The sequence below is a fragment of the Pongo abelii genome, chromosome 18, assembly GCF_028885655.2.
Source record: "Pongo abelii isolate AG06213 chromosome 18, NHGRI_mPonAbe1-v2.0_pri, whole genome shotgun sequence".
In the NCBI taxonomy this organism is placed as follows: Eukaryota; Metazoa; Chordata; class Mammalia; order Primates; family Hominidae; genus Pongo; species Pongo abelii.
The window spans coordinates 53,278,200-53,304,861 of NC_072003.2; the positions used below are offsets into that span (position 1 = coordinate 53,278,200).

The 26,662-nt window shown below is 42.5% G+C and overlaps 1 protein-coding gene across 5 annotated transcripts in view; it reads left to right on the forward strand.

Moving 5' to 3' along the window:
* FTO (FTO alpha-ketoglutarate dependent dioxygenase) overlaps positions 1 to 26,662 on the forward strand; it is a 408,414-nt gene that overhangs the window by 339,611 nt on the left and 42,141 nt on the right. For 2 of the 5 annotated variants that reach the window (XM_063717086.1, XM_024233054.3), the window contains exon 10: positions 85 to 13,227. The gene's annotated coding sequence lies outside the window, so the exon portion shown is untranslated. 5 annotated transcript variants of the gene reach the window in all.

The window sequence follows — 26,662 nt, forward strand, 5'->3', positions numbered from 1 at the left end:
CAAGCATTTAAGTCCTACAGGGCCCATGTGGCCCATTCATTCATTGACCAGTTTATTCATCCATTGATGTTTTTCATTCAACAGACTACTACTGTGCATCTTCGACTATGCTAAGTCCTGAGCAGACAGTGAAGAACTAGAAAGACATGGCCCCGCCCTCATGAAGATTACAAGTTAGGCCTATTCTCCACACTTGTTCTAACTCAATCTGCTACATATACCTTGAGTACCCAGTATGTGTTAGGTACTAAAAGGAGCTACAAAGATGAACCAGACACAGTCTTCAAGAACTTCAGGGATCAGGGAAGGTTTATCCTGATTATAATCCCTCCAGAGGTTTTGATCATTTCTCTAATCACTTATTAGGCCTCTTGCTTCCTGTAGGAATTTGTTCTCTATATTGGATTGAAATCTGCCTGTTCTAATTTCAACTTCCTTTCTTCTGGCCCTGGCTAGTCCTCAGTGTACAGAATTGCCATTGGTACCTGCTGGTCAAGGCCAAGTGTTGTGAGCCAAGGTTTCTAACCTTGGCTGCAGTTACACTTAACTGCTCCTCTCCGAAGCTGGATTTAGCAGAGATTTGATGGAAGCCCTGCAAACCTCGATTCAAATCAAAGTTCAAACCTAGTGACTGGTTGAGTGAACTGCTTTAATAATAACAGTGCAAAAATTGAATTTAAAATAATCCTTTTAGGGACGCAAGATGCAGTGGTTTAGCCTTTTATTAATATTCTTTTCTTTCCACTAATAAAGGTTTTAAGTCAACATCTCCTTAAATTTGATTAATTCCATTAGGATCACTCCAAAAAAAGGTTTATCAGTGGCTTTGAAATCCAAATGGGATGAAGAAAAAATCATTTATGTGGCAAAATCTCAGTTACACTAACTAGATTAAAGACCTTCTGCTGAATTAAACAAAAAATCAACACACAGATTATTTGAAACAAATTGTAAATATGCAACTTTTAAGCACATAGAGAAATCTACCCTAAAGTTGATGTTTTTTCAAGTTCTCTTGGAGCTTACATTCCAGTGGGAGAGACCCGTGTTAAACAAATACATAGAAGACAATTTCAGTTTGTGAGCTAGGAAATCAGGGTAGAGGAATGGCTAATATTAGAGAGATCAGGGAGGCTTCTCTGAGAGGTGACATTTGAGCTGAGATCTGAAAGACAAAGCCACAGTCACATGAAGACATGGAGTTAGTGTTACATGCAGAGCAAACGGTTAAGTGCAAAGTCCCTGAGGCTGGAACGGGCTTAATGTCGTGGAGAAACAGGACGAGAGTGGAGGAGTGATGCGAGATGAGAATAGTCAGAGAGGAAGGTAGGGCCGTAGGAAGAAGTTTTGATTTTTATTCCAAGCACAGAGAACACTTTAGAAAGCTAAACACTGACTTTTAAAAGCCATCAACAAAGGAAAAATATGCCTAAGGTGTGTGTTTTATATGGGACTGAAGAAGAAAATACCGAGGCTTCTCCCCATTTTATTCTTCCACATTGAGTGTACAGCTATTAGTAAAATGAAATATTATTTGCAAAAAATGCTTTGAAAATGTTAAAGCACTATTCTCCTTAAATTTAAGAATATTGTCATGGAAAGGTTTAAAATGACTAAGGGTACTATTACTTTATCACAGAAGAATCATGCTGTGTTAGTCCATTCTCACACTGCTATAAAGATGCTATCTGAGACTGAGTAATTTACAAAGGAAAGAGGTTTAATTGAGTCACAGTTCCTCATGGTGGGGACGCCTCAGGAAACTTACATCATGGTGGAAGGCGAAGGGAAAGCAAGACGGCAGGAGAGAGAGCACACGGGGAAATCACCACTTTTAAACCATCAGATCTCATGAGAACTCCCTCATTATCACGAGAACAGCATGGGGGAAACCACCTCCATGATCCAATCACCTCCCACCACTCCCCTCCCTTGACACCTGGGGATTACAATTCGAGACGAGATTTGGGTGGAGACACAGAGCCAAACCATATCACATGTTAAACTTTAAGCAAACTCTCCCTAGTAGACCCACCTAGCGATTCAAAGAAATACATGGCTATGAGGATTCCGTTGCCATTTTCCTTATCTCGTATAGGTCTAAGGAAGGAAGATTTCCACTGTTTAGACCGGAAGACCCTGAGGACAGTATCCTTTCTGGCTGTCCTGCTGTCATATGAGTCCATAGGGGGCAAAGGTGAGGCTTTCCTGGGCTTGTGATTCCCAGGATGTCTCCACTTCTAGGGCCACATTAGCTAAATGGTAATTATGAAAATATCCAGGGCAAGAAGCTAATAAATAAGAACTGACGGGCATTGCATAGTAAGGAATTGTTGTACACACTAGCTCTTCTGCAAGACACACGATGGAGGTTGAGAGTGTCTAACAATCCTCCTGAAACATGCTGCCCGATGTGCTGATGATACAAAAGGAAACCTGCTCAAATAGAAGAGCACGGGAGAAGATTGATGTCCTGCGGATGGCTGTTCCTATTGTCGTGGATCCCTGGGATGTTTCTAAGAGCTTTCTTGTGACCTTCGGTTTCTAAGTGTAGAACCTGGCTGTGATCTCTGGGAAAGAGAAAGGAATATGTCCTAGGTTTGTTCAATGGTATCAGGAATAAAGAAGCTAAGATTTGAGTTGCTTGAGTGGAGTAGGTACAAGATGGTGATTACCATTCAGGTTGGCTGCCATCTGGGTAGGGCTCCCTTCACGGAAGGCCCCAGCAGGGAGGCTGTAATCATGTGCTCAGTGAAGGCAAAAGTCGTTTTGATATCTTTTTACTAAATCATTCCACCAACGCTGTGTGAGCCATAAATGTGGCACAGATTAATTGAGCAAAAAAAGTGACTTGCATACAGTTGGCACTTCTGTTCTTATTAGGATCAGAAAGAACAATTGGGTGAAGATCACTTCAGGAAAAAGAAAAAAGCATATGTTACTTATTGTTTTGGGTGAATGTTTTTATGAGAAACAGGGATGCCGCGTCATTAATAACTCTGGCATGCCATCCCAATTCTGGTCGGCCTGATAGATTAAACATGAGCCCTCTCTCATTATTCCAGCAGCCGTAGAGCATTGACTTTGCCTCCAGCCTGATATGTATTCCATGCACATTCAAGCCTCTGAGTTGACATCTTCTTCTAAAATTGTTTGGCTGTAATAAATATAAAACTTTCACCACTAATGTAAAGCATTGCTGGTTGGCATCATTTCCTACCCCCTTTTAATTATTCCTGACACTGTGGAGAAACATCTAATATAAATCTGTAATGTGCACTGATGACAAACTACACGGTTGAAGGACCATGTAATTTCTCCACAATTAATTAAAGTGCATGGAGATTTTTTTTTTTTTTCTCTTTCATTCTTTCTTTCTTTTTTTCCCCCCAGCAGCCAGATGCCACTGACTGGCTCAAATAACACTGCTGTCAACTGTAAAAAATTAAGATCCAAACCGTAAGAAAGGTACTTAGATAAAGAAACCAGATGCCAGGTTATTTGTGATACTACCACATACATCTTGATGGAAGCCACCATTGTTCAACATCTGTAGTTCCACAGCCTTAATTACGCACTTAACTCAGCAAGCCTGTCAGCAGTTTATTTCCACAAGTACCGTCACTTTTGTAAATCTTCCCTTAAAAATTGAATGCTGCCAATCAGCACAGGGAAGAGAGACAGAGACCCTGGAAGACCTTGTGCAAAAAGAGACGGCCGCCCATTTACGCCGGTAGCGCATGCTGGTGTTTATGGGCACGTGTGTGTGGTCACCCAGAGAGGAAAAAATGCTCTGCTACCATTTCAGGCTGATCTACCACCTGGAATTGATCAAAAGCAAATTAATTTTCATTTTCAATTAGGAATACAATTAAATTCAAAGTGGTGAGGGGGGGAAATGGCCGCGTTTACATATAGCTCCTGCTGGTGGGAGGGCTTGAGGAAATACCAGATGAAATGAAATACTTGTCTTTGTATCTTTGCATTTAACTCATTCAAGTGTTAAGGTGGTGGCTGGGGCTGCTGCTGCTGGGACTGCAGTTTACCTCCCCTGGATCTGCCCCTCCTTCCCTTCAGGCAGAATGTAGGCAAAGGGAAGAGGGAGGGCAGTCAGAAGGTGGGCACTCTGAGATGCCCATTCATGGGCTGTTTTCCCAGGATTTGGCCGTGGATCCAAGATATGGGTGTTTTCATGTAGAGCCTGAATGAGGAAACGGTAGTTTGGCTTTGCATTCTACTGGCTGTCAGCGTCAAAGCATTACCTGGCAAATGGATCCACGTCTGGCCATCGTGAGAGATATTGAGTGATTGTGTGAAAACAATCTGGCTGTTGAATGCCTCATGTCACAGGATCCCGGACGTTTTCACTTGACTTTTCTCTACATTCAACTGCTGCCTTTTGTTGGAGTAACTGAGTGGGGGCCTGTGGGGCAGACAGGATTCCTCCTGGCTGCCTGGGGAACAGTTGACCCAGTGTGTTCATCACCAAGGGTGGTAATTTGGGGAGCTTTGACCCTGATTTTAAGGAAAGTCAATTATTTGTCAATTATGAGTCCCCAGAAATCCTGATATGGGACTCAGATATTAAAGGCCTGGCTCTCTGGTTTCGGGATAGATCACAGTGGATCTGAGAATATGAAGCGGTCATATTCTCCCAGAGCAGTGCATGTTGCTTGCCATAAGCCTTCTGTCATGCTGATGAGATTCTTCTAACTATCCATCTTGGAGATCAGCTTCTTTGAAAATCAGAGTGGGTGATAAATATTTGGTCATATGAATAGCAATGAAGTAGCTTCAGATAATAGCTTACATCTTTATAAAATCCTCTGGGTGATGGATGAAGAGGAAGAGAAGGTTCTGGGTCATGGAAACAGCTGCTTTGGGTGAAAGATTATCCAAAGCAGTGTGGTGACCAGGAATCCTTGCTGCTCCAGTCCACACTTTACCTCCTACCCACACCCCCAACCACCTTCCTTGTCCCAAAGCAAGGGTTTACGTTTCCTCCCTGCATGGTATTTGTGCTTTAAAAGAAGATTTTATTACTTCTGCTACAGTGGAATTTCTCTTTTTACTAGACAGTTGGCATGACCGCAGCCTGAAACCGCAATGGAGTTGTTAACACGCTGGGATCAGTTTTTCCCCCTTTAAAGCTATTCTTTTCTTTTCTTTATTTTTTTAAAGAGAAAAAAACGCTCCAACAAATCAACAGAACTATTAACTTTCTGATTTATTTGCTAGAGAGAGCAAAAAAAGTCAATGTGAAGTGACAGAAACGCCAGAACAGACAGTATGAAAACATTCTATGTGAAAGTTTCCAACTGAAATCGCACCACAAGCAGTTGGTTATCTGGAGATAGACATCTTCAATTTCCTGATTGCATAATAGAAATGGGATTTCTTTTTCCTCTACAAAAAGCGTTATCCATAATGTTGACATAAAGTTTTCTGTGCCTTGAGTTCCAAAGAGTACTCTTCTCAAGAACAGCCCAGCATCTTCTCAACTGCTAACGGTTACTGCCATTTCTCCTCCTTCAAGGGAAAAGGTAAATGTTGCTAACATGACGAAGGCCAGAAGAAGAAATCTTCAAGAGCCTGGGAGATTAACTCTGCCCAGCTGGCCGGTGTCATGGCATCTAGTAAATAGGCCGATCCTCCACTATAAGGAGAAATAGCCCTGAGAAAAATTAATCTGGTTATGGGTTGGCAACCCAATAGCTGCCTAGCCAGTGCACATTTCTCCCTTTGCAAGTACCTCAGGGTTAGAAATGTCTAATGATTTGAGACTGTGATTCTGGGAGGTTCAGGACGGTTGTCCTGGCTGGGCCTGGGCCAGGCTTTGCCATGGATCTGCCCACCTCAAGAACTGGCACAGGTGATAGGTAGTCTTCAAATCTACATGGCATCCCAATACAGTTGGTGAGAATGCACTGTATTTTCCTCACCCCTCAGTTTCTGAGGACCCATTTCTGAGATGGAAAATTCTTGGCCCTGGCTTGTAGCTTACATCACTTTGGTATTTTTAAATGCCCATGATCTCAAAAGCAGTCCTCATTTTAAAATCACCCTTTATGTCAATACTTCATTTTATGTAACATAGTGTTTTAAAATTATATTTAAAAGGCAGCTTCTTTTGTCTTATGTGCCCTTGGCTAGGAAACAAAGGAAGTCTCTTTTAAGAGGTGTTTTACATTTTATGACTACTGAGAGAGAACATAGTTCTTTAATAGGTAGATATGTAAGAGAGTTTCACATTATAGATTTTCAGAGATTAGAAGTTCTGGAACAAGGTTGTTTGATAACATCTCTGAAGGGCAAAGGAGCAAACGGAAACCTCAGAGGACTGGATGCCAAAACAGAACACTCTCTAAACTTGTGGGCAACAGGAGCTTTTCTGAGATCGTATTATTCTCACCGATAATAGCATCCTGCCTTGACTGCGGGTGAGGGTGTGCAAGATGGATCATTCGTGTCTTATACTTCATGGTTATGGGCATGTAATATGTTCTTCATTGAGCCAGGCAATTGACAGAGACGCCAGTGCATTTAAGACTTGAGTCTACTGGAAATGAGACTTGCTCTCTTGCCAGAAATGGATGCTTTTCTGTGTCCACCACTATCACACATCTTGACTTTTTTTTAATCCTGACTCTTAAAACAATAATATCAAACAACTCGAGGGGGAAAAAGTTAAATATTTCCATATGAAGAGCTGATTAAATTTGTATGGTTTTCTTTTCAGTAAAAATTGATATGTGATGAAACACAGTGCAGCTGGATGGCTGGTTTGGGTTGATGCTGTCACATCCTCTGATCTCGCTACCCGGCTGTAAGGGCCAGCACCCGGTGAGCTGCCATGCTGCTCAGAACGCCCATTCCCAGGCACTAAACACTAATCACTGATTACCTGGCTGAAGTCTTTCCCCTTAAGTCTCATCGTTTTTCTGTGTCCCTTCCTTTTCAAGGGCAGGCTGAGTCCATGTGAAGCATTATGGTTGATAGGCATGAAATGCCCATCTAAAATATAATAAGAGGAAAGGGCTTCTCAATTATTGGTGTGGATATGAGAACTTGACTTTTTTTTTTTTTTTTTTTTTTTTTTGAGACAGAGTCTTGCTCTGTTGCCTAGGCTGGAGTGCAGTGGCACCACCTCTGTCTCCTGGGTTCAAGAGATTCTCCTGCCTCGGCCTCCTGAGTAGCTGGGACTACAGGTGCATGCCACCACGCCCAGCTAATTTTTGTATTTTTTAAGTAGAGATAGGGTTTCACCCTGTTGGCCAGGCTGGTCTCAAACTCTTGACCTCAGGAGATCCACCCACCTCAGCCTCCCAAAGTGCTAGGATTACAGGTGTGAGCCACTGCACCCGGCCAAGAACGTCACTTTTGATTTTCCCAGTATTTGGAGTGGGTGGGCTGCTTCTGCTGTTGCCATCGGTGGCCAAAGGTAACAACAGTATGTTTTGCTGTAGCAGATTTTACAGAGATGAAACCATCTTGCCACTTCTATTCTTAATAACTGTGTCCATCTTTCGTCTCTGCAGAGATGAAATTGCCAAAGAGTCAGAAGCTCCTCCAGGCTTAGCCAGCTTTCACCTTTGCTCATCATACATCTTTGGGGCTCCTCTTAACTCGCAGATGGGCTAGCGCCTGTTTTCAGCCTTTATCCTGATCCTTCGTATCTCCATCCCCACTCCATGTCTCTCTCTCCAATGTCCCTTATCTCTGTCCTGCTTAACTGGGACCAGTTCTTCCCCCTCCCTCTTTCAGTTTCCAAAGATCATCTCCTGCCAGATCTTGGCCTTAAGTTAACTTGATTCTCTGGCCTCGCTTACAGAAGCTGAACTGCTCTAAACCACCCTTGGTGGCAGTGACTCCTTCCTGAATGAGGTCAGGCACTCAAAAAATTGATAGGCGACACTCACTCTGGGGCTTCTCCCATATATTCCTCAGTCGGGAATGGCAAAGGTCCCCCCATTCAAGGACTTCAATTTTGTGACAGAGAAAAAGACAAATTTGACTGTCAACATTTGTTGGGCTCCAAGGAAGTCACACGTGTAACTGAGCTATTTCAGATCTCTATTTGTCAAGCCCAGTGTTCACTGTGGGTTTCCTTACATCCCTCCCCTGCCCAAACCCCCACCTAAGAGAAACAGTCTACAAAAAAAGCATTTACCCTCTGAGGATTGCTTTGTAATTAAAATTTTACAAATGCCAAATAAACAAGGGCATTTTTGAAATGTGAATTTGTCATTTTTCGTAAGCAACTTAAATCAACTCCACCTGCCTTGAGACTGGTTTCTCCTTCAGCACAAAGCAATATGCTCCTAGGTTCTCTTTCGGCTCCTGCAGCTCCGATTCCCCATGCACTTAGATCCTGGTGTCGATTTTTTTTTCCTTGAACACTTTCTGCAGTTTAGTTATTTGTTGTAATTATCAAGTTCATTTTTCTCTAATAGATGTGATTAAGTATATTTAGCACTGTGTAATGAGTTTTCTGCCTGGTTGCATCTTAGCTAATAAGGAATTCCTTAGCGGCATCTCTGACAGCTGCTACGAGTCCCAGGTCTGCGATGCCACAAGAGACTCCTTCCATGAACTGCTAGCATTAGAGAAATTAACTCCATTACACTAACCATAAAATTGAGGCTGAAATTTGATTACTAATAGATCCTCAATTCAACTAGAAACTGTAGAAACGGGGTGGTGCCAGTGGGGAGGAAGGTGAATGTGTGTGAAATGCCAGCATCCACATTTTCATCAGTGCGTGTGTTCACCACACTTCCAATTTATTTCCTGGGCAGGAAAGAGAGAATAGAGCCAAGCTGATAGACTTAAAACTGCGTGATTCAGCCGGTATAAGACTGGAAATCTTTGTTACTGCCATGATGGTAATACCTTGTTATTAGTGCCTCTGTCTTCGCTGAGCTGAGAAACCTCCCGGTGTGTTTTTGGCCATCAAAACTACTTGCCATTGTCACCGGCAGTCCAGATTTGTAAGGCTAAAGTGCTGAGGACAATTAGTAATTGGTGACTGGCTGCTATGATGTATAGTTGCTTAGCAACAGTCCCTGAATTAAGTCTCTGGAAGTGGTATACAGGAAGAGACAAGACAGGAAGATGAAATAGGTACCATTTCAATGTGTAGGTGAGTCAGTAATGAAAAAGGAGTGAAAGATATTTGTAATCATAGAGACGGCTGAGTGGAAAATTGGGGCTAAAGGAAAGAAAAGGCGGAACTTAGTTCCTCTCTTGCTAAGTAAAATAAGAGTAAATGGCAGTTGAATCACCCCATTGATACAAGAGCTCATTCTCTTTCTTTGACACTATACTGTGAACCCAATGCTAGCTGAACTCAGGGTGCATTATTTACCCAAAATGCAGCATGAAAATTCATGGAAGGAAGAGATGGAGAATGAAGTTGCACTGGCTTGAAATCTTTAGAACAAGATTAATTCAGCTTCCGTTAGTTCATACCAGTGAACTAGGATTAAGTGGGCGACAGGGCCCAGGTTTGATTCAGCCCTGCTCGCAATACTGGGTGGAATTGCTGCTCTGATATACTGATGTTCAGCCTTGCTCTGTTTGGAGTAGAGAAGTATCTTGAAGAGGCCATGAACAACATATTCATTTCATTAGACTTGGCTGTTTTGAGACTCTCAGCAGACTAAGATATCACCCTAAACTACATGATCTAGTGAGCTGGTTTAGCCTCTGGAAGTCCAGATGAGCAAAAGAAAGTGGAAAAGCAGTACAAGACCTTGATCCAGATACTGAGCCTTGTTAAGGGGCTGCCTTATCTATGGCAACGAGCTATGTCTAGAGGTCTGCAAAGGTGCGGGGGCTCATTACTGTTAGTGAGGGCTGTTTTGCAATTAGTGTTGAAACACTGAGATAAAGAAAGGATATATGGGAATTAAAAACAGATAACGTAAACACTAACAAAGAGTCTTAATCCCCTTGGCTGAGTGTTTTGCATGTTTACCTCTGATCAGAATTCTTAATAATTTTGAGTGTGTTCCAACTCAATAAAGATTCCCTAGGAAGAAACAAGTCGATTCTTGGATTAAAAAACAAAACAGAAACAGAAAAATGTATGCCCATGTCTATTACTTTAAAAATAAAAATTAAGGAAATTAAATGACACAGGAAGGTTTTGTTTGGGTTTAGTTTGGTTCAGCCTACTCATGGGCACAATTCAGTCCCCCATTATCTACTGATTAGCAGGATATCTTTAGGGCTCAGAAAGCAGGTTTTCTGTCTCTACCAATGACTTGTTTTCTGGCTGAAGAATGAAGGTGTTTTGATACAAAGTTATTATTGTTCAATTGAGAAAGTCTTTGCCCTCCTGGCCTGAAGTTCCCCACTGGAGAGAGGAAGCTGATAACCATCTCTGGTTCTTGCCTAGTACCTATAAAGGGCTCATCCTCACTTACAATAGAGCACTGTATTTTCAGGACAATGTATAATTATTTGGGAAGAAGCCAAAATGATGACTAGTGGGTAACAATAGCATGCATGATATCACAATCTGTCTAATGGCTGATGGTTCCAGTTTAAATATCTTAAGCTAAGGGTGCTCCGTACTCTCACATTCATTCCCACAGTCCCACCACTGCTGTCCCTTAGGTACGTAACACTCAAACTCTAGTTGTTTAATACTCAGCTTCCCTGTGACTGTAAACTCTGTGAGGGCGGGGGTCATATGCCTTGCTTCCCACTGACCATTTATTCCCAGCACCCAGCGCAGGGTTTATGGCCCAGAGGGCACCCAATAAACGTTGGTTGAATTAAATTGTTAGAATTTCCAAGATGGTCCTTAGTGAGCCCCACTTCCTGGTATTCACAGCCTTGTGTAATGCCCTCCCTGTCAGTGTGGGCTGACGCTTCTGATGAATTGAGTAAGGGGGAATAAACTAGGTTACAAAAGGCAGCGTGGCCACTTTTGATCTCTTTCTGTCTGGACTACTCACTCTGGGAGAAGCCAGTTCTACATTGTGAGCAACCCTATGGAGAAGCGCTTAAGTTGCTGAAGCCTCCAGCCAACAGTCATGTCGGTGATTTTGGAAGGTGATTTTGGAAGCTTATCTCACAGACCAAATCAAGCCTCAGGTGACTGCAGCCCCAGCTGAAACATTGATTGCATTCTTCTGAGAAACCCTAAAACCAGAGCCACCCAGCTCCCAAATTCCTGACCCACAGAAACTGTAAAATCATAATGTTTGTTGTTTTAACCTGTTCATTTTTGGAGGTAATTTGTTACCCGGCATTAGGTAGTGAATATACTGGCCAGTTACCACATGTATCAATTCATTTATTCATTCAGTAGTCATTGAATGACAACTTTGCCAGGGACTGTGCTAGATGCTGGGGATACCAAGACAAATAAAGCAAGGTCCCTGCCTTCAAAGAACTCACAGTCTAGGAGAGTGAGATGGACACGGAGGCAGAGAACACTGACGGTTGGTTTATGAGTAGCAGGCATATGAAGGAGGAAGCTGGAGTGGAAGGAGCCGTAAAATTGACAAAGTGGTCTCTAATATAACCCTTCCCCGACACACATACAAATACAACACTTTCTTCCTAACTTTCACTTAGCTTAGCTGTAGACAGTTCCAGCAAACCTTGTTTAGCACTGCTCCATGCTACGTTGACTCCTTATGGAGCTGGCTGACCACTGTGGAAGAGAGAGCACTATCCTACATTCTCAGCCCTTGGCTGTGGGCATCCCGTGATCAACGTGACTCAGTTTGAGTGACTCTTGCCAGTCTGTCAGTTTTCTTTCGTCTTCCCTGGTCTCTCTGTCATTAACACCCTGTTACCTGTGGGTGTCTTCATTAGAAGCAAATGTTGTTTTTTGTTTTTTGTTTTGACACGGTCTCATTCTGTCGCCCAGGCTGGAGTGCAGTGGCACGATCTCGGCTCACTGCAACCTCTGCCACCCAGGTTCAAGTTATTCTCCCGCCTCAGCATCCCGAGTAGCTGGGACTATGGGCACAGGCCACCACGCCTGGCTAATTTTTTTTTTTTTCTGTATTTTTGGTAGAGATGGGGTTTCACCATGTTGCCCAGCTGGGCAAATGGTTATTTTTTAAATGACCAAAAAAAATGAGATTATTTTAATGCTTTGTATGCTTGCCCGATATATAAATGCAAGTTTCACTGTGGCTTGACGCTGAACATGGTTGGTAGATGTGAGTCATACCCTGGGCCCAGCTGCGTCCACCAACAGAATACTTCTAAGGAGCACCAGGAAGATAAAGACATCAGACCAAAACGCTCTAATATGTTGCTGGTGAGCAGTAAATCACAGTGGTAAGAACACATCTCCATGGGGACCCTGCTATCACGGCCCCTCTCATGGCTGATTCTTTAGAAGACTCATTCCCACAGCCTCTTCCTGTGGGTGACACAGTGCCCTGGACATGGATGGCACTGTGTAGTTGACATAGGGCCTGAGGGTGAGTGACAGATGCTATGGAGGAGAATTTATTTTATTTTATTTTGTTTTTTGAGGGGGGAGAGAGAGTCTCGCTCTGTCGTCCAGACTGGAGTACAGTGACACAATCTCAGCCCACTGAAACCTCTGCCACCTCCAGGGTTCAAGTGATTCTCCTGCCTCAGCCTCCCAAGTAGCTGGGACTACTGACACACACCACCACGCCCAGCTAATTTTTTGTATTTTTAATAGAGATGGGGTTTTGCCATGTTGGCCAGGCTAGTCTCGAACTCCTGACTTCAGGTGATTCGCCCACCTCAGCCTCCCAAAGTGCTGGGATTACAGGCGTGAGCTACCACGCCTGGCCGGAGGAGAAACTCCAGTGCAGTAAAGAAACAGCCCTGCTGGGACTGGGTCCTTTACCCTCCAGAGTGGGGCTCAGAAAGAAGGAACAGGACCAAGTACCAAAAGCCCCAGTAATACCGTCAAGAGGTGCCCAGGTTTAGAGATGACTTCAAGGAGGAAGAAAGCCTACACACTCTTTTTCCATCTGCTGCAGGCCGCAGTGGCAAAGCAATAAAATGCTGATACCATCCTCCTACAGGTATAACTGATTTAAGTGGGGAAAGGCAGACAATCTGTGAGAGACACCAAAGATTACTTGGCTTTTCCCCGACCTCCTGTGCCTGAACCGGAGAATGATGGAACAATTGGTTGTGTTTGGGGCCTTTATTTGCTTTTTTCCCTCCTCTCTTTAAAAAAAAAAAAAAAAATTCTGCCTTTGTCTGCTGCTACTGTGTCTGTTTTTGTTGTGGTGGTGGTTGTTTTAAATAGGAGAACTTGTGAAATGAGACTGCATAAAAGATGGACTTGTTTTATATATGGGATATTGCCTGTCCTTCAGATCTATGTGTCTCGCTTATGGAATGAACCAAAGTAGGAGAGATAAACTAATATTTTGTATCAGCTCAGCCAGACAATACAGATGATAAAGATGTTTCATCTTCTTATGCATGCAGAAAATATGAAAAATCGTAGTTTACACACATTTGCTCAATTCAAGTGTAAAATTGGGCCCCTCGATTGCCCTGGGCCACAGTGGCTGTGTTAAGGAAGCTCGATTTACCTTGCAGCCGAGTGAAAAATGATCAGAATATTAGACTCATCTAGCCCACATTAAGGAGCCATTGCATTTTCCGACAATTTTATGCTATCTCAATATGAAAACAGAGCAATTTCAACTCATATCAGGTTATGATCGGCAATTACAGTTGCATAATTCACCTAGTCATCTCTTTGCAGGGCCTTTATTTTCCCTCTTGGTGACATTCCTGAGAAAGTGCCTGATAAAAATGTCATATATCATCCCAGCTTTAGAACTCGTGAGGGGGTAATCTGCTATGCCTTGCTGAACCCATATTCATCACTGGATTTTTGACTTGGAGGGGTCATGGCACTCATAATTTCCTGTTTGATATTGTCCTCACCAGCTCTGACAAGGGGCTGTAAAAGCTCGGTTGTAGGCAGTGGTTAAGCGCTGCTCCAGTGGGGCCCATCACCAGCAATAAGAGTGCATTACTGTGGCTCGTGCTGGAGTTGGCCGTTTCGAAGATAATTAGATTTGATGTCAACATTTCTTTATCACCTGCATCCTTTTGTGCATCTGTGTGTCAAGTTGTTCTTTCCGGATTTATTAGCACCCTCAGAGCTACTCTCTATCTGTCAGCTTGTGTGCTGTTTGTGTTGACAGTTGTAAAGTTAATTACTAGTACTAATGAGCATCGGGCTTTTGGTGGACATGGCGTTTTGGACATTTAAAACTATAATTAGTTTTTTTTTTTTTTTCTGTGTGTGGTGCTTCAGTACAAAATAAAACGTGTTTTAAAAAATACCTCCCTTCCATTGCATTTTGACATTCTGTGTGCAGTCAACTTATCTTTTATTCAAAGGCTCCAAAAACTCAGTTCTGTTTCTTTTCAAAATAGACTTCCTTTTCATTGTAACTCCATGAATAATTTCTTTTGTTCCTTACTTCTCTTCCAACTTGATAACGTGACCATTTCATATGCCTTGAGAATTAAGGATAGTGATGGTGGAATGATCAAAAAATGTGCTGAGTAAATGTTCATCTCTGCCCAATCGGTGGACTACAAATTTTCCACTTTTAACTCTCCTCTTTTCAAATCGTACTCTGGGTTTAACCGAACGACTCAATGAATGAAGAAGATTGGATAAAATGAAAAGTGTAATAAATCGTTCTCTGAGTGGCTGGCCCCAAAATAATAGTGATAGCTCATATTGGTGTAATGTTAACTCTCTGCCAAGAATCATGGTAATCTCTTTATACAGATTACCTCATTTAATCCTTGCAACAAACCTAAGAGGTCAATACTATTATCTCCATTTTACAGATGGGGAAACTAAGGTTTAGAAAGGTGAAGGGCCTAACAACTAGGAAGTGGTGCTGGGATTTGAATCCAATCAGTGTAGCTCAGAGCCTGTGCTCTTAAACACTATTCTATAGACACAAAGTATGCTTTCAAGGAAAATTAGCAGACTCCTGGGCATGTATTCTAGAACAACAAAAAACAATCACTTACTAAATCAGATCGGCTCATTTGTATTTCACTCCCAGCCATACCGGGACGCTAGTTTCAGTGTAATGGCAATTATCTATGGCATGTACTTTATGGAGGTATTTTGTTTGGTCTATTGCGGCAGCAAAGCACCACTCCCTTGCTGCTATTCATATTTACTTTCTATTCATCATTATCTGCCATTTTGCTAAATAACTATCCTTCCCAGACATAAATCATCTATAAAAAATACTCTGGCTCAGAGAAAATTTCGCCCTGGCCCTGCAATGATGAGATAACCATTTTCATCTCTTGTTGAAGCATTGAGATTTATTGGCTTTCGATGGGCAACAGACCAGGCATCACTCTCTGCTAAACAGACTCCCACTTGCATTTATTCTTATTGCATTTAGTGATTCAAAATGGAGCTCTCGGAATCCCTCGAGGGTCCATTCCCAGCCTGGGTGGGGTGTTATTACTTTATATTAGATAAGGGAAGGACACACAAAGAAACATGCGGTGATTCGGATGATTTTTTATTTCCGTTTAGCAGTGATGACAGAATGTCATAGTGAAATGACTTCAAAAGTCATTTTTCCCCACTGCCCTGCTTCTGCAGCCTTGTCCCTTGAGGGCTCTTCCATTGTACAGTGTTATTAATTCTGCTAACTTTCAGACTTCATTGCTGACAACAGGCCTCTTGGCTTTCGCAGCCTATTACATTAAATTTCCCATCAAACCATGTCAGCCTCTGAGGTCACAGATTTCGAGAGAAGCTTTAGATATTTTGCCATCTGACTTCACGGGCAGGTGTTTTCTAAATTGCTTTTAGGTTTGTTTTTCCAGTGTCAGAAATCAGATTGAACCTATTTAAAAAAACTCAGACAGTGAGTGCTCATCAGGATAAGAACAAAGCGGAGTTTGAGGCACGCCTGAACTGGTGTGTGTGTTTGTGTGTATGTGTGTGTGTGTACAGCCGCACGCGTGCACTTGTGTTTCAGTTGACCTTTCAAAGGCAGAGCAAAGCCTTCCGACTCAACTTCATCCCCGGCCCCACCTGGTGAGTACAGTGTCTTGTTGACTATCTATTTTTCTAATACTTACTGAAGCCCCAAAATATAGTGTGACTGCCCTGGTGAACAGAGATATGCTCTACTGACCTTGACTTTGGAGGGCTCTGTGAAACTGTTGAGTAGCATTAGAAGGTCACTTTGGGCAGGCCAGTGAAATGACAGAGGACCTGGTCTAGGGCTAGAATGCCTTAACATGGACTCCTCAAGCAAGTTCCTGGCGGCAATAAAATTTCAGTGTGTCCCTTGACGCCTTTATTTTGGTGTGCTGTTGTGGGATCAAAATAAAGGAAAAGCAGAAACCTTCTTTCCAAGTAACATGGCCACAGGCATCACGTTGCTGTCAAAATTACATTCTGAAGGAAGCCTGTACAGGAATGTGGAACTGGGGCTCCATTTAAAAACAGAAAAGAAATGAGATGTTATTTTTGAAGCAGTCAACTCGTGGAGATGATTACAAGTCATTTGGCAGACCCAAAGTCCCCTTGAAATTCTTATTTATTATTAGTTCCAGTTAATATTTCTGCTCTGAAAATGACAACATTCAAATCTTGGCTTGCCGTGATAGTTCAGATTTACAGGCTTGGCCGTTAACAGCTTTTTGGTCTTCTGAACTGGGTATTGTAGTGTGCTCGGCAGGGGGGGTGCGGCAGGAAAGCGACAGACCTTGGAAGCTGAAGAGGAGGGAGGACCCACACGCTGGCTTACTCAGTGGTGGGTATCTAAGCACTACAGTGCCTCACCTAAGAGCAGGTGACAAGAGCTTGGTGGTTTGCAGGAAGCACTGCAGTTAACTCTAGCCCCGCCCCCTTTTTTTCTTTATAATTTTTAGAGACCTCGGAAGCTGCTGTTATCTGAACCCATCATTAGCCAGCTCTACCTGCAGGAGGAGATGCTGAACCAGGCTAGGACCAGAGAAAGATGAGTGAGGCGAGGTAGTGTCACTGTGTTTCCCCCTGCTAGCAGCCATAAGGAGAGAGAATCATTTGTGGCACTCTGGGGACAGTTTTGTCACCCTGACAGTAATGCTGTTATGCGCTGGCTTGACACACAGGATGAATCCATAAAGACAGATAAGTAACTGTGAAAGTGGCTGGGGATCAGGCTGAGTGCCACCACTCACCTGCAGTGACAAATAGATAGTCATGAAGGATTGGAAATCCTGCCCAACACAGAGATCTGTCAGCAGAGAGATGGACTGCAACCCCAGTGACACAGGCAGCTGGAGCAAAGTGTGTGTGTGCACACATGCGCCCCCGCGGGGTGTGCGGGGAGGTTAACTTCAGAGCCTTGTTTCCGAGAGGGCGTGTGTGGTGGTGCAGGTGGGATGAGAAGATTTCAACACTGTTTTCCTTTATGAAGTAGAACTGTGGATGTTGTGTCTTTTTGTTGGTAAGTTCAGGCATATTTCGTTTAGAAGGCTGTGCTTACATTCCGTTTTCCCCGGAATTTTTCTGATACCAATAGGGGTCCCCATCTGCAAATCAAATGAATCCAAGTTATTAGAGCAAAGTACTACTGCTGAACTGTTGATGTCGGTGGCACCAGGCAAGGGACAAGCGGAAGCAGGGGGGCCCTTATTTATCTTTTATGCTGGAAAGGCTTGTTCTTCCTGGTTGGAAATCTGCTTTTTCGTCAATGAAAGAAATTCCAAGGGAATTGTTTGAAAAAACAAGCACAATGCTGGAACTGCTGTTTCCCACTTGGGCTTGAGATCCGAACAGCGCTGCGTTTTACAGTTTTGAAATCTGTTACTGTTATTATGCAGAATAGATCATCTTTGTTGTAATTATCCTTGAGATCACAAATGCCGTATTGTGTTCTATCGTCTTTCTGGAAAGTTATGAAATAGATTTGAGGCGAAAAGTAAACATAAGCGATAAGAGTCAAACCTCATTGGGTCACTGTCAGCCATTTGGACAGAAGCCCTAAATGGCCCAGAGGCACAGCCATTTAGAGCTCTTTTCTTTTTTTTTCAATAGAATATTTTGACCCCCAGAGGTATGCTTAGCTATATCGGGGATCCAAAGGTTTCACACAGGATGGGTCATGTGTCTACGTGCAGCGTAGCAGGAGCTGGGAATGGAAGCAAACCGATATTCCAGCATCTGCTTCTAGAACAGTGATCAGGATTGCTATCGTTAATAAGATCGGTGTATGTGGGACCCAGGACTCATCTATCAAGCCTTTGTTCTGACTGCTTTTAATGTAATATTTTTAAAAAACAAGAAATAATAAGCTTTTTTTTTTAAGTGAGTCTTCTTGTCCTATTCCTTTATTATTTTTGCCACCTACCGTTATCATTGGTGGAATTGTACTTCATCTATTTCAGCTTTACTTATCCTGCTAGTTTTACTTCTAGGAGCTTTACATAGGATACTGGTAATTCTAGAACTGGTTCCTGAAAAATGGTTACATGTAGCTTTAAACTATTATCACCACTGTTGCTTCTGCTGTTACTATTACTACTTCTACTTGAGTGCTATATATTTAAACATTTATTCTTTCTATGTAGGCAAGCCCTTGCAACCAGATATTTCTTTCAAAAGCCCTGGGGTCTATTTGTTAGCTTTAAGATTCTTTATTTTAGTTTATCATTTTGCGAGACTAAGAATATTTTAAAGCAGTTCAGCTGTAATGAAAACATTTTCTTTTTGACCCTAGGTTCTGAGTTTGACATGTTTTGACCCTATCATTCTAGCCATGATTTAAATTCTGAATTTCCAGAAGCCTTATTAAAGATGTCAATTTGTGCACCAGAATGGTAAATGTTCCTGTGAACTTTGACTCCTAAAGGAAACTCTATTTTAAAAGAATAAAAGATATTCCTGATAAATATGTTCCTCATTTTGGGCTAATACTTTCAGTCTGAACTGGGGAATGGGGCAGGGAGAGACCATTGCCTGACCCTACTTGCTCCCTCATTCTGTGATCCAAAGCTATTTTACAACCCACAGCATTCGATTTTTATTTTGCCAAGAACACGTTGGTAATGGGATATAAATCTCCCGGTGCACACCTGATTAAATAGGCCTGTATACGTGAATTTAAAAAGAGGGTGAGCCCCTTGCCATCACGGGGTGACAGGGAAGCACTCCAGATAACCGGAGCTCAGTTGGCTGAAGGGAGCTCGGTGGCTGTTTTTATTAACTTGAGAGCTAAGGTCATGCGGCTTCTTGGGGCCTTGGTGAGGAAATGTAAGTGAGAGGTCTTTCCTTGGCTGCAGATCTCCTCATTCTGATGTGGAAGGATGCTCCTGGAAGTGGTCCGGCCCCCACCCGCCTGACTCATTGGCCACAACGGCCACTGTCAGTTAGGCACCAAGGCAAGTACCACTGAGGCTGGGGACAGCTGAGTGTTAGCGTAACACTTTATTTTATTTTATTTTATTTTATTTATTAATGTACTGATTTTTGACATGGGTTCTTGCTCCATCATCTAGTCTGGAGTGCAGTGGTGCAATCATAGCTCACTGCAGCCTCGGACTCCTAGGCTTGAGCCTTCTCCTGCTTCCGCCTCCCCAGTAGCTGGGACTAGGGACTACAGGTGCACACTATCACACTCAGCTAATTTTTAAACTTTTTGTAGAAATGGGGTCTTACTGTGTTGCCCAGGATGGTCTCAAACTCCTGGACTCACGCGTTCCACTCACCTTGGCCTCCCAAAGAGCTGTGATTACAGGTGTGCGCCACCGCACCCGGCCCACAGTTACTCATTCTGCTGACCTCTATTGCTGCTCTCCTGAGTATATTCCAGCTTTGTAGTCAGGACATCAGATACTAGCATTTGTCAATAAAAAGTGTCAAATGATGTGAACTTCCTCAGTTTTAGCGCCAAACCCTACTTTTCAACGAGAGTGCCTGCAGACAGAAATTTCTTCCGGAGGGTTTGGCTTGCCTTGTCACTTACTGGTTCTCCCTGTCTTCACAAGATCAAACTATTCACAGAGAAAACCGGGCCACCTCTTGGACCTTTCTGGGAATGGAAAAATTATTTTGGTGATAAGATGTTTCCAGCCCACTGTTAGGGATCATGGCACTGTGCCCATCAACACTTGGTATTACCCCAGCCTCCTTGGAGTCGTCCCCATCTCCCTCTGACCTGAGTAACTTTGAGGAACTTTAGTATATTTGGAACCCGTATGCCAGCAGCGCCATTGGAAGCTATCAGTAGGACACCTGGTAACTAACTAACTTACTAGCTAACTTACTAACTTATACAGCTCAACTAACTTATACAGCAGAGCTGTTTAGACTAGCCACTTTTGCACACAGTACTTCTCTTGATCCTCCTAACCCAGTGAGATGAATGAGGTAGATATTATTGGTCCTGCCTTGCCTTGGGGACACTAGCAGCTGAGGAGTTACCACTACTAGTGAGTTTTGGGACTGGGATTCCCCATAGCATTTTTACTGTCCCAGGAGACTTTCATATGTGTTGTTTTCCTGGGTCCTTACGGTAGTCCATGCAGTAGGTGAGACAGGTGATGAAGTCTTGGTCTGCAAATGGGGATGCTGAAACTCAGAGAGGCTGACTGGCTTTCTTGGGGACATGGCAGCTGACAAGTGACACAACTGGAAATGTATCCCAGCCCTTCCAACTTTTAGACCGACACCCTTTCATTACACCAGGATTAACTCCACAATTATGAGAATCTCAAAAACAAAGCTACTCTGAAGTCTCTATATAGCTTCACCCTTCATATGATTCCAAATTCCCATGCCAATGAAGCTGCAGTTCCCGGGAAAATTCCGTGAAAGGAAAGTCTTCTTTGGCTAGCTATTCAGACCAGGCCAGGGAGGGCTTAGCAGAGTGCCTTACACCCAGCACATGTGCTCACCAACCCATTGGCATTGAAGGTGCTGACAGTCTGGACTCAGATCCTGGCACTGCCCACCATTTGCTGACTCATGTCCCAGGTATTTGCAAAGTGTATGGGCTGTCATACAGAAATAGAGTGGATGTTTGGAAGAAGAGTATCAGGTGTAGCTCAGGACCAGTAGGAAAGGTGTCCCTGCTAGTGGGGACAGAGAGCAAAAGCAACCATCCCTCGGGACAAACATTGAAGGCACAATACTGCACTGTAGAAGCCTCCCATCTCTGCAGCCCCAGCTTGGATCACAAGGGAAGTTACCGCACAGCCAAGTATGCTGCATTTGTAAAGGTCAGGCTTTAATTACATGCACAGTTAAATGGAAATACTGTAGAGAAATCACACTCATATTTCTTTGGCTTTCATTAATGTTATTGCTCTGTCACTTTCTCTCTCCTTAGGTTTGTAAATGAAAGTTCCTTTAGTACATTTAAAAGCATTATTTATTTTTAATTGTCTTACCTCTGGAGGGAGAGGTTACTTCTTTTTGTTTTTTTTTTTTGGTTTTTTTTTTTTTTTTTTTTTTGAAGAGACTTAAAAAAAAAATTTTGCCTATGTATTTCTGGTTAATTTATTTCAAACCTTTTGCTTTTTATAGTCTTATCTACTAATGCTTTTGATTAAAACACAAGCAAAAACCAGCCAACACGAACAGGTTGAATGCCACATCTGTGCAGAAGATAGCAGCTCACTTATTTATGGCTCAAAGAAATGGAGCCTAAATTAAGCTAGCTATTGCTGGAGAGTGGATAAGCGGCCATTATGAATTATCCTTAATTATAGCGATTTCCTAAACTAATAAACCTACTAAATCTTTATTGCAAAGGTTAGTTTACGCACTGCATATAAAATCCGCATGTGCTCCGCATCAGCCACCAGCTGTCTGACAGTGTGTTGCTATTGCAGTGAGTGTTCACATAAATTTTATGTTGGTTATATTAACAGTCAGTCCATATCACTACCCACAGATGCCAGTAGACATAAAAATTGCTCTCTAGTGAGCTTAAATATCCCTAGAAGCTAGTTGTGTCTAATGTTCCATGTAGTATTTGTACGTGAAAGCACCAGATTGGAGGGTTATTTACAGATGAATATTTCAATCCAGTTAGTTCATATAGGCCTACTTAGCCTTCTTTGCTGGTTTATTTGTATGCTAAATAATTCACCAAAGGTTCTTGTTTACTTTCTATAGTAGTTTCTATGAAATGCAAACAAGAGAGCCAACTTTAGGTGTTCAAAAGGCTAAGCAGCTCTGTGTTTAAATGCAGGTCAGAGCAGCAAATGCAGTCTTACTGACGGGCTGTCACTCAGTTTTACACATTCCTCTCTCCTCTCTCTTTTTTTTTTCTTCCTCCTCCAGATATAACTGGAGCTTGCTGCTTTCATAGGAATTTTTAGTTGGACTATCTGTATTCTAAATTTGTCTTTTTCAGTACCTGCCTGTGTGCTACCTTCAGCTTGCACAATTAACCACCCAATGCCAGCAGCAAAGAACACATCCCTGGCTTTGAGAAGCTTCCCCACGGTCCTCTGGGCTAACAAGAACAGGTCAATCCTCAGCTCTTGAAATGTCCTTGTTTTCTTCCTTTTTTTCCCTTCTCATTTTCTTATTTTTCTTTTCTTTTTCTTTCATTTCTCTCCCATGATTTTTTCTAGTGCATTTCCAGATCTCAAGATTTGAAAGGACAGCAAATAGGACTTTTTTCCTTGAGAGCCCTGAGCTCGCCCAGCCTCTGTCAACCTGAAAGCCAGAAGGGCAAAGTCTAGCTCTAAAAGATGCAGCCTTGAGAAGCCCTTAGAATATATGTTCACCCAGGGGTGAGAAGGAGCATTGTTTTCTAGCAAGGTAACAGTTACCTGGCCCTATCGTTCACATGTCCCCATGGCTCAGTTTATGAATGGAAAAATACCTATCTGCCCCCACATTTTGCAAATGTTTAAAATCCTAAACATTTGCCCCCAAAGAGATGGGAAAATAGCCTCCTCCATTTTCAGCCAGGCGCTGCCAAGATCATGAGCGAGTTCAATAGCGGTGCTAACTTTTTATTTAATAATATTGATTTTATCATTTTTACTACTTACAATGGGGATTGGTCGGCTGATAGTTATTTGACCTCCCTTTGTGCATGGCTGTGGACTGCTTCGTTAAGGCTATTGACATATATCTCTCTTCCCCACTCTTTTTCCAGCAGCCCATCTCGGCAAATAATATTGAGATGCAGTAACTGTTCCCTGATATTGATTTCAGATTGTGTTCATCACACCCTTCTCGGGGCCAGGCAGAGAGCAGCAGCCCCAGTTCTGCAAATCCTTGATGGCTGCAGGCTGAAGTATCATTTCCATCTTTCAAGCAAGAACATCAACCATATATATTTCCAAAAAATTACCCAAGAAAATGAAAGCATTTTTTGATCATGATTATTTTTTTACATATACATAATTAAACTGATCTCTCCAGTTTTATGTTGGGCTTTTTCTGCACTTTTCTTTTTAAGGAATGCTAGAAGATCCATGGGTCCCTGAGCTGGTAGAAGGAACTCTGATTACATTTTTAAGCTTCTGGGATTCAGGAGTTGGCACACTCGGCCAGACGCAGGGCCTCGTTGACCTTCAGTTCTCAGCCAGCTGGGGCTGTTCGCACCACCTGGGCCTAAAAAGTTCCATGTTTGGCCCCTGTGGAGTCAGTTGAGATGGCAGGGTATTTAAAAGAACCAGAGGTTTAACATTCAGGGAGAGCCTATCTAATCTAGTGATTACAATCAGACGTAGGAAGGACATGATGCAGAGTTTAGGTTTGCATATTTATTTAAAACACCAAACACCAAGCAAATACTAATAATATCGGAAATTATAAGTTCCACGGGGAAAAACAGTAGAATTGCAGGTTATTTATATTTATATTTTTTCTCTCTGGGCATTTCTGTGTTTTCTTAATTTTCTTTTGTAATTAGAAAAAAAGAAACTTATTCATCAGTATTATTTTTTTTTTGATGGAAAGATTAGTAGGATTGGAGCTCCAGAAGATCCCTGTCCACCAAAGTGAATGCATTAGCCAGGGTTGAAATTGACTCACTGGCCATGCTAATCTCTGCCCCAAGGGACGTGGGACAGACATCACTCCTATCATTGTGCACCTGCCAGTTTTCATTTTGTAAATCCAGTGGGGGTTGTGCTAGCCCTTGCCACTGAAGCAGACATACAAAATGGTTAGGAAGAAGGGCCATGGTATCAGATAAGCCTGGGTTTGATTATTGGTTCTTTCTCTTGCCAGCTATGACTTCGGGCAAGTTACTTAACTTTCTCTATGCCTTGGTTTTTTCATCTGGAAAATGGGTTTTTGATAACCCATCTCATTTAACAGGTTATCTCATTAAAAGAGATAGTGTATAGTAAGCTCTTAACCTAGTGCCTGGCATCTAGTAAGCAATCAATAAGTGTTAATTATCATTACTGGCTTCTGTAGAGCAATTTCCTCTTCAAACTAGACTCATAATGAGAATTAGCATAAACACAGTCTACAGAATGGTCATTTTTTTTCTCCCTAAGCACAAATGAGACTGAATTGAGATCTGCCCTAGTGCCTAATACATATAAGATTTTCTAGGACATCCTGATTTTATATAGCATTCTTTGATTAAAGGTAATTCATTTTAAAATGTATATCTAAATGGAAGTTTTTTGAAGATTTTAAAATAAATATATGTACGTATCAGGAGAAAACCTTAGAGGTCTTTATTCACGGTTCTGAACATATGATTACCATACTGATGGCTCTTTGACATAGAAGGTGCTCCTCCCCACAAAACACACACATACACGTACACCTTCTATCCAAAGCAAGTATTATTCCAGAATAATACTGGAAACCTGTCAGGAATCTTTAGAATATCGTCTCATTTTTTTAGAGTCAGTTTTGCTATTCCCATGCATTTCTTACTTGTAGGGTCAAAAACACTTTCTAATACCACGGATGGCATGGAATCCTTCCCTGCAGGCAGCCATCTTCAAGACTGAAAGCAGAATATAAAAAGCAGCTAAATTAGAGACTTTACACAGTTGCTGGATCCTGCTTAATGAGAGACAGCGAACATTTTGCAGGCTACTGAACTTCTGAAATGTGACAATCCAAGCAAATGAAATCATGGTACCTTTCATTGTAGTTTAATTGGACTCAAACTCAGCAAGAGGGGCTGCTGAAAGCTGTATTCAAAGAGACAGACAGGAATTGTACAACAACTAATTCAGCCCACACAACACATCTTACAACTGTCCAAGCTCCACACGTGCTCTCAAGACTGACTCTTTTGGTCGAGAGAGAGATAGACCTGCAGTGAACAGAAGCAGAGATTGTAAGGCAGGCCAAATACTGGCATTGGGAATGGCATAGCTGTCACCCCAAGTTATGCATTTGAAATAGCTCAGCCTTGTGGCAGCCAGTACAGGCCAATTTATTTTAAAAGGAAAAGAGAAGTGAAACAAACTTAGGCCCTCTCTTCTGCCTGTTAGGGTGTCAAGACATCAGTGTCAAGGAGTCCTGTTAACAGAAGGGTGAGGATGAGTTGAGCATAAACACTAACAAGAGAAGAACTTAGCACAGGCCTCCTGTTGAGTGGAGCTAAATGGCAGTCCCAGTTGAGTAACCCAAAAAGCAGAGAATTACCATAGCTGTCAGGAGTGGGCCAAAAATTCTGTCAGGCAGCGGTAAAGGGAATGGGAACAGTTTGAGGGAAAGGTGAGTTTTGTAGGGGAGTGAGGTCAAGAAATAGACTGTTTTAGGGCATGCATGTCTGGACTTAGGAGGCCCTTGGACCATTTAGGAGGGTGTCTTGGCTTCCTTGTTTTGTTCTTGTATCATTTGAGCTCTGTGGCCTGAAACTGATTATATCATCTCAGCCTCTTCTGGTGTAACCATCCCGCCTGACCACTTGAGTCCACGTTTACTGTTATTATGGCTGTAGGTTTAGCCAGTAAGGCTAAAAGAGTGGACAAATTGGGGGCCTGCATGTAACAGGCCATCCTGGACATTGATTTTTGAAGGTTCATTAGATAAATGCTGACATCACAGATTGATGTCTCTTTAAACCAGTACCTAGTGCAGGACCGTCTGGGGAATCAAAAATATTGATGTAACATGTTTGAGTAGAAGGCCCACTGGAGAATTCCACTGCCTAAATGGGATCCATCAATTTAGGCTTTCTTTAATTATTCTAATTGTGTGCATCACGTCGGTAGGGGAGTTTGTCTGCAGAACCGGTTTTTATAGGGGGTGCTGCCCCTACGTTAGGGGCAAAGGAAGGCCAGACAAGGTATCCACATCTATTTTTCATTGTTGTTTTCAGTTGCTGTTTAGTAATTAAAATTTTTGATCATAGACTAATTTTCCCATACCATGTGGCCGTGCGATTGACAAGGGACTGATTAATGGGCTGACCCCAGGGCCAGGAGGCTGCTGGGCTGTTCTCTTGTGGAAGGCATGCCGGCAAAATAAAGTTGATGGTTTTGTTTGTGTTTAACCCTTCACCTTGGCACTATCAATAGATTGAAGACATCATTTGTATCTGCAAGTGTTTCTTTAATTAAGACCTCCTAAAAATCTTTCCTATTGATTCATTCCATTATCCTATTGATTAACTGCAGTGGATCATGTGCTTGGTCTTCAGTGGAAGGCAACAGCCTCAGCCGTCTGTCATGACTACAGATGCAGACCACA